Source organism: Aythya ferina, assembly GCF_964211825.1.
Source record: "Aythya ferina genome assembly, chromosome: 5".
Taxonomy (NCBI): Eukaryota; Metazoa; Chordata; class Aves; order Anseriformes; family Anatidae; genus Aythya; species Aythya ferina.
The window spans coordinates 17,721,756-17,730,761 of NC_140301.1; positions in this window are offsets into that span (position 1 = coordinate 17,721,756).

Sequence of the window (9,006 nt, forward strand, 5' to 3'; positions counted from 1 at the left end):
ACTGTTGCCATTTGGTTTCACATGTTCCTTAAATATTATTCTCTTCCTCAGATATTGTTCTAGTTCATCTTTTTTTGTAGTTACCTAATATTTCACTCATATTTTTCCAACAAAATTACTTGGCAGCTTTGTTTTGCTAAGAAACATAGCAGGAAAAAAAAAAAAAAAAAAAAAAAAAAAAAAAAAAAGCGCCTTTGTTTTATTTCAGGTACTGTGGCAATCTAGTGATAAACACCTGTATATCTAAATAAAGTCAGGTATTTACAGAGCAAAACCAAGAGTGCTTTGCAGTTGTTAATGTTTTGTTGGTCAAAGAGAAGATTTTGCTCATTGCTGTTGTAGTGTACATTGTTGTGTTTTGTCTTGTTCTTGTGTTGTTTGTTTCCTTTTTTGTTGTTCTTGTTGTTTTGTTTTTGTATTTTCATGCATTTCATGGTTTTTCATTCCTTGTGTCCAAAACCATGAAAAAAACAGTAGCTATGATGGGACATCCAGAATAGCAAGATAGTAACAGTACTTCAGAACAAGGGATTAAAAAAAAATAAATAAATCGTGTGCCTTATAATTTTCAACATAGATGAACTACACTGTATTTAACACAAAGAGCTTTATCTTCCAGGAATTACAGTATCTGACAAAAAGAGCTCATTGTGCTGTCTTCTGAAGTGAGAAGTCCATATCACTGCATTAGGAAAAGTAGTTGGAAAAACTGAAATGATTTACATCTCACTTAAAAACATTGTTGTCATGAAACTGATTTGAAGACCTTTGTTCAAATCTCGTAAATGGTAGGAGTGAGTGTAGGGTCAATGAAATGAGACTGTTATTTTTGGTTCAATTTACTACCATAAATATACAATTAGTTATTAATGTAGTTGACATGTACTGTGTATCAAAGACAACGTAACAAAAATAAATGCAGTGGACGCATTCTGTAGTCTGAAGAAGCTGGTTCTATAACGCTGACATCTAGTGGAATGTGATGGACATAGTCACAGAGCAATATCTTAAAACATGTATTTATTTTAAACAATTGTCATTCTTTTACAAGAAGTCATTTTAGCTTTTTATTATTATTGTAAGTTGGCCTAAATATTTAAGTCAGAAAAAAAAAGGCTGACTATAATTTTACGAATTATTCATTGAATGAGAAACCTTTAAAGAACTGCAATGTTTTTCTAGTCTATATGTGGTTGTGTTTTAGCAATTTCATGTTTTAAATGTTAGCATCTCCATATGATCCTTCATCTGCATTGAGCATGTTTTTTAAATAAGAATGTATTTTTTGTCGCCAGTGCTGCAAACTTGGACTGTTTTGAACAATTTCAATCAAACATTGCAATCCGATGAACAACAGCTGTTTCAGATCCAACCTGCAAATGACTGCAAGGCTTTTAGATTAGGTATTAGTTCAGAATAGCTGGTGGATTTTTTATCAAATGTACTTGCAGAATTGACATTTGGTTTCTCAAGGAAAAAATTGTTTTCCTCACAACTGATGCTAGAAGGAATACATGCACGTGTGTGTGAGTTCTTGTATGCTTTTAATGTAAAGGTTCTCGGACAGCATTAGAAATCAATGTACAAATAGGACACCAGTGTTGCATGTGCTTACAAATGTATTGGAATAAATGTTGCAGTGTACCTTTTTGCTTTGAAAATCTGAAGAGAATACAATATACAGAAAACTCAAAATGTAATTCATGTTTTAATGGGTTATTTTCCACTGATATCTATGCATTATTTAATTGTCTCTAATCTCCTAGTTTCCTTACATACTTAAAAACATTTTAAAGCAATTTCTTAAAACTTATGAAAGTCTTGAAATAGCTGAAATGGAGGCTTGGGGGAGATAATAGGTAACCTCTCTGCTGCACAGCCTTTTGAAGTCTTTGATTCACTTTCTTAAGGATGTTCTTCTTCAAAACAAATCCTGAGGGAAACACAGTGTTGTTACGAGGGTGTAAAAAATTCATGGCTCCCTAAATGAGCTCTCATTTGTCCATAATGGATTTTGAGAACCACCAAGTTTGGCACTCCATTAAAAAGAAAAAAAATCAGTGAGGAACTATTGCGATGATGTCTTTCATTTTTCATTTTGATTTGACCTTGTTGGCGTGTTTTGAGGTCTCCTTTGAACCTAATATCAGCTCTTTCAAGCTGTGCAGGGACGAAGTCAAAGTGAGAAGTCAAAACCTCTTATTAGCAGAGAACAGATAGAAAGGTGACCAAAACAGAATCTGAAGTGTTGTTTACTTACTAGTCCACATGCAGTGCTGAAAAATAAACAAAAATAATTTCTTTTTCATCTGAACATGGTTGAATATGATCTCTGTGTCCAATTGTGCATAAAATATCTGAAATCTGTAATAATGGTCATTTTCTGCAATATAGGGAGCACCCAAAACAAGGGTAGGTGATTTCCAGAAGATATTTCGCAATTTTTAGAAAAGGTGTTTTCTTGCAGAGAAGAATTCTGCACAGGTGGTGTATATTCAGAGCAGAGCATTTATGCACCTTGCCTTTTAGACATCATTTCTGGATGTTTCCTCACTCAAGAGAGTGTTTTTATAATGCCTTAATACCCTCAGGCAGACTTCAACCCTTTAAAGAAAAGTCACTGGGCTAAAACTGTGTATTAACTGCTTGTGCTGATGAGATGGCTGGTTTATTCACAGGGAAGATCTTTACATCAAATTGCATCTTACACACTTGAAAGATCAGCGCAACGGCAACAGGAAAGATGTGCTTGAACAAAGCACAGCGTTCGTAATCCTTGCCTTGAGTACATGGGACTCCTCTGTTGGAGCTGGCAGAAAGGAAAACCTTGCCTCGATAAAGGCGTACATAATGTGTGGCCCTGAAGAAAGGAAGGCATTTTCAAGGAGGACTGAGGACCTATTATGTGAGGGGGCTGAGGGTGCTCAGGAGAGCTCAGTCTGTGGTTGGTGCTGCCAGGATAGGTGTGGGACACAGCTGCGGGCGAGGTGCTGGCAGCGGGTGCTTACAGCAGATTTTTATGGCTCGGTCTATTTAACCAAGTAAATAGAAGGCTGAAATGAGATGTCTGCTTTTCCCACTCACATGAGTGGGTGAACAGCCAGGAGAGAGATTGTAACTAAAAGGAATGTCAGTGCTAGGAGAAGATGTTACCGACTGGCAACAAATAAATTCAGGTTGGAAACTGGGAGAACGTCGCAACAATGGACATGAGGGATTTGCAGCTGGGAAGATCACAGTTCTGGCCTGTGCCACAGGAGCCTATAACTTATTTTACATTAGAAATAGTAATGGATTAATATTGGAGTACTGGATGAAACACCGGAGCGAAGAAACAAAACCCAGGATACACACATGGAAGATGCAAAACCTAACACAAGGCCAATGTGTTCATAAATTTCAAGGAAGGCAGCTATGTACTGGCAGTAGTCTGGCTTGGGAAAGATAAAAAATAATTAAAAACAAACAAACAAACAAAAAGCTAGGAAGCAAACACCTGAATTTGTGTCATCTGAATTTGTGTCACCTGAATCAGAGAGAAACAAATGTAAGCTCTTTTTTAGAGCTTTGCCTTCCCCAAGCCTGTTAGACATCTTTATGGCCATGAGTCCTTACACGTTCCCCACCACCTTCATGCTATCCAGACAGGGGATGCCCAGACAGAGGCATCTGGCCACCATTCAGTTATTTCCTGGAGGGCTGGGCCGGTGACCTGCCTCGGGCAGAGCAGAGGAGGAGCCACCCCGTGCAGGCGCTTCCCAGAGAGGCTGCATCACCGCTAGCCGGAGATCTCTGTAATGTTTCTGGAGGCAACTGAATGACTTTTTCACCCAGGACAGGATTGCAGAGGGATGCAGGCAAGTACAGGTGCAGGCAGGTGGCTGACACCTGCTTGCACTGATGAAGAGGAAGGTGGAAACACTCAAAGAGGACAACAAGCTGGTCTCCAGCTGGTCAGCAGTCACCAGACCTTTTTTACTCAGAACAGTTTCTTTTTCCTGACAGCTCTTGCACTTCCTGGATATTCCTCATTTTTCATCTAATGCACTCTACTTCACATTAAGTACGTTTCCTTGATTGCTTCCAAACAAAACTTTTTAAACAACAAACAAACAAAACCACAAATGCATTGGCAAACAGCATGCATGAGTGAATTCTTCCAGGCACAGCTAAGACATTTATATTCAGGGAAGGTATGTGCATTCCATGTGGTAAGGTGTGGTAGCAAGGTATTATTATCATATATTATCATTAATACATATATAATATTCATTTTGAAAGCTAGCTAATTTTAACAATAGGTATAAGTGATGGGGAAACTCTCCTGAGCCGAGCCTGTGGTGTCGCAGGCTCCTGAATGTGCCAGGTCATAAGGGCATAAGCACAGAGTGAAGCCTGGGCACAGCCACCCCTCCTGCTGCCTACCCAGGAGTGATGGGGAACCTGGGGACTGCCCCAGGCAGCAGGACATGGGGACAAGCACAGCCTGTGTGTGCAGGGAGATGCTGCTCACAGAGTGCATGTGATGCAGAGCAATGGACAGAGTTGTCCAGACAGGGAGTGTTGGTTCTGCAGCCAAGATCTGCTGGGCATAACCCCTTGCTTTTGCTTTCTTGGCGAGCACACATAGAGTACTCAGTTCCTGACTTGAATCGTCATTTGTCAGTTTTGCTTACTACCTTGGCTAGCAGGTACTGCTACTGCCCACGATTCTTGATCTTAATTTGGTAAGGGAGGCTATTTCTAGTCATATATGCCTAACTATTAAAATCAGAAGCAGATGTTAGAAGAGCAGTGTTTACGCATCAGGGCTAATAAAGGGCAGGACTTAATCAACCATTTCTAATATGTTTAGAGTCCTTTGATATAAAGAGCATTTTCCTTTATAACACGGATATTTACAACTTCACTGTAAGAACATTTGAGTTTGTATCAATGCATAGTTTTCAGCTTGAAAAGCCGAAGGCCAAAACTAACATCTAAGGCTTACAGAAGGAAAAGGTTATTCAAGTGCAAATTAGCAATAATGCAATTTTAAAAGCAATAGAGTCAGGTAGAACAAGCTCACTGGAGAATTTGTTTACACATTGCAAAGGAAATAACACCCAATATTTAGTAGAGAAATGTTATTATAAACTTGGAATACTACCAGCCTGTATTTGAGTTCTTATATTACTACATGAAGGAAGATTTTGGTCGCCTTTATTTTTATGAGGGCTTTGTTGACCACATTAAGGTTTCCTGCACTGTTGTGCAAATATAAGGGTGCCAGAGCCCTAAGAGGTTTAGTTAATCAAGACTTTTTCTTGCTGGCATAAATAGTTGAATTCAGGGTAAGATGATACATGCAGTAGTTTACATTTTACCAGAAATGGTAATAGCACTCTTTGTTCCTGGGAATAGAAATTGATCTTGAATTTGAGCATAAAGCTACTAATGCTTATTAGGCTAGAACGTGTGCAGGCCAATGTCCAGGGCTGTTTGACACAGAGGAACACATAAGCTTGACTAATAGCAACATTAATAACAATGCTAGAGCAGAAGTAGTACACATGGTAATGAGCACATATCTACCCAGTACCATGTGGGTTAAATAAACATATACCATTGAAGAAAACTAGTAATCAGATGAGCTAAGACATGGAACACACTTAAGGTGGGGGGGCCCAACAGACCTGAAAAACATGTCCTAGGGAAAGAGCTGTGCTCGCTTGGTATTTCCCAGCATGGCAAGGGAATATTAGCAGATCTGGCACGTAAAAGAGCTCAGCTTCATTCAGTAAGAGATGGTAGCTTGGCTTTTCTGGGTTTCTAGCAGGAAATACAAGAGCTCCAGCATTGTTTGCTGAGGGAATGAACCTACCTATGAATGCCTGCTCCTTCGCTCTGGATCTGATATTCAGCATCTACTTGTCCTTTTCCAAAGTTTCAGCAAACTGTAGTTCCTGTTCAAGATTGAACAAAACACCAAACAAAATTTTAGGAATGTATTTGCACTTCTAATGACCTGCCTGAATTTTAGTTTATCATATGTTTTGCTTTCAAAAAAGGGCCATTAATTACTGGTATAAGGCAACTGCACTGTAGGCTTTATTCTAGAAAACCCAGGCCTTTAAATTTAGATCTTTTACATTAAGTGCAAGACTCTGGACCTTCCTTACAAAATATGACAGCACATTCACTTACAGCAACTACTTGTCATAGAGCACTGTAGAAAGACCTAAATCTGATCCAAAATACTTTCTTCCTGAGTTATCAGCTACAAGGGTGGCCAACAGTGCTTAGACAAGGCAAAATGCATTTGAACAGTCAAGAGTAGGGTTGTTTTGCCTGAGTTTTCCCTCACAATGGTACTACCCAGCAATGATCTGGCCATCCTCAAATATCTAGATCACAACAGGAAAATCGGGAGGACAACCAGAAAAAGATACACAGCTCAAACACTCACCCAAAGAGCTGTAACAGCATCTGCATATACCAGGAGCAAGTTCAGCTCAGAAGTGGGCAGATGTAAGTGAGCATCTGGAGAAGCAACGGGCAACGCCCTGAAAGCTAGAGAGCGTGTCCATGCAATTCATGGCCCCGCTGCACACTGGTGCACCCAGGCCAAGCTTTCCATGCAGCCCAAGAGCTGTGCTGGCCTCCACATCTGACCACCTGAAGGCTGTTCACAAGAGAAACCTGTCTGTGGCTGTAGCCAGTCCTACCCACTGCCTGTGCCCCGCAGGGTGAGGCAGGATCACCACAAGCAATGGGACGCAGCCTGCGAGGCGGCAGCACGGGCCTGCACGTCATGGCAGCTTGTGTCACCCCCACACCAGGCGCATGCACATTCATATATACACACACACGTGTACCTGCATTATACACATAGTTCAGATTCACAGTGGTAAAATAAACTTGAAATGGAAAATGTGTGCCTGAAACCTTTGAAATGGATCATTTCCTTCTAAACACAAGCAGGGAGGCCAGACAGGAGAGGGAGAGAGGCCTGTGCCCCACAGGAATACCACAGCAGTGGGCCGCAGGATGGCGTTGTGCTTGAGCCCCTGCCCGTGCTTGTGCCTCCAGCACAAGGTCACACATTCAACAGTTCCCTAGCTTCATCTCTAATCACTGAAGCAAAATATTTCATTATCCAGTTAAAAGGTTTTAATAATCATTCACTGGCAGCTTTACTAGGCTCCAAATGGTGAGGGAAATTGCTCTTAATAAAAACTATAAAGCTTTTTACCTGACATCTTTATAACTAGTGTTGGCAAATATAATATTATTTAGCCTCTTCGACCTCATTGCCAAAATGGGCCAGAAAGCAAGCAGTATAATTTGTCTGAGGATTTTGCAGTCATAGGCCTCATGTGTTTAAAAGCATCAAGTCAATAAGTCCCTCAGCGATTTCCCTGCTCCCAACGCGCCTTTAGCCACACCATTTGTCCCAGGTTTATTCTTTCCCTCCTCTGGCAGCACAGCCACCTGGGTAGCCCGTTAATCCACACAGAAGATCCACCGTGGAGCAGGTTCTCACCGTGCCCCACCTGAGGGCAGGCAGGCCGCTGCTTTTACACAGTACATGCTGGCTTTGGGGGAAAGCTATCATGTGCCATCTCGTGACCCTTCGAGGCTCCCTGGCTGGCCAGGCAGTGGGAGATGCAGTGCCCCTTTTCTGCCAGAGCTTTCCAGGGTCTGGGACAAATGCGTCAAGGAAAGCTATTTTAATCAATTCCAATTCCCTTTCTGGATGATGGCCAGGCCACTACTCCGCACACTCAGCATTACGCACTTGAGATCGATTTTTGTTCTTTTCCTCTTTCCATGGACTCGTACATTAATTTCCCTCTCACCAACTGACTTCACAGCTCTGTCTGTAAATCACTGTAGAAGCAGTGTGCTCAACGTGAATAGAATTTGAGGAAGCGTCTCCAAATTTAGTAGAAACCAAGCAACATGCCTCCAGACATGAAGGCTCCGCACCCTTGTGCAATGCAGAAAGCCCGCAGCACGGTGTGCACTACCTATGGCAGCTACTCTTGCCACTCACAAGGAGCCAGTGTGCTACTTTCATGTGAGTGTGCTTACGGATGGTACATTTCAGGAAATTCCTTCCCTAGTTGATGCAGTTGCTGCCATCATTCACGGTGTGTCTTTGCAGGCAGTTGCGTGGCTCTTGGCTTTCAAGTCAAGGGACTTGAAAACTTGTGCTGAGATTACCGTGACTGTCACCCTTCTGGGTTCAGGAAAGGCTGCAGAGGACACACAGCCCTTGTACAATATAAAATGTTGCTGGTATGCACAGCGACACTTCTGCTACTCACCTGTCCAAGCCAAAGCCTCTCTTCTAAGGAACTTCCTTCTGCTTTGCTTTGTGATGCCCTTGCTTCCCATTCCCTATCCTTGGTAAAAGTCAAAACCTGGTTAGGCTGACCCTTGCTGTTGACAACCTAGTCAGAATTAATGTGTTGGAAATGGCCCATTGCACATAATAAAATAAAATAATTATTGAAATAAAATTATTATTAAAATAAATATTTAAAATAAAATAAATATTTAAAATAAAATAAAATAAAATAAAATAAAATAAAATAAAATAAAATAAAATAAAATAAAATAAAATAAAATAAAATAAAATAAAATAGCAAAGCACTCCACAGCTCGAAGGCTTTACAGAAAATAAATGGGATGCAGGAGCATTCTTCACCATCCTCTTAAGCCCGCCATCTGTGCAGACTAAAAATAAAGCAGCAGCTTAAGAAGAAGGTTGATAAAATGCATCCGAGAAATGCTCTGGCATAGCTGTGCAGGCTCTTGGCATGCTTGTGCTGGGCTAACCCTGCACGCTGCCTGGGCCTGAAGGCAGCATAGGGAAGGAAGCACTCATAAGGGATGGAGGAAGCACAGCACACAGGGTACAATAAAAGGTATCTCGCTTCTATGAGAGCTTCCCCACCTCCTACATAACCACCTTTCAAGCCATGGTCTTCTCTCCTTGTTGTCACTAGTAATTATTGC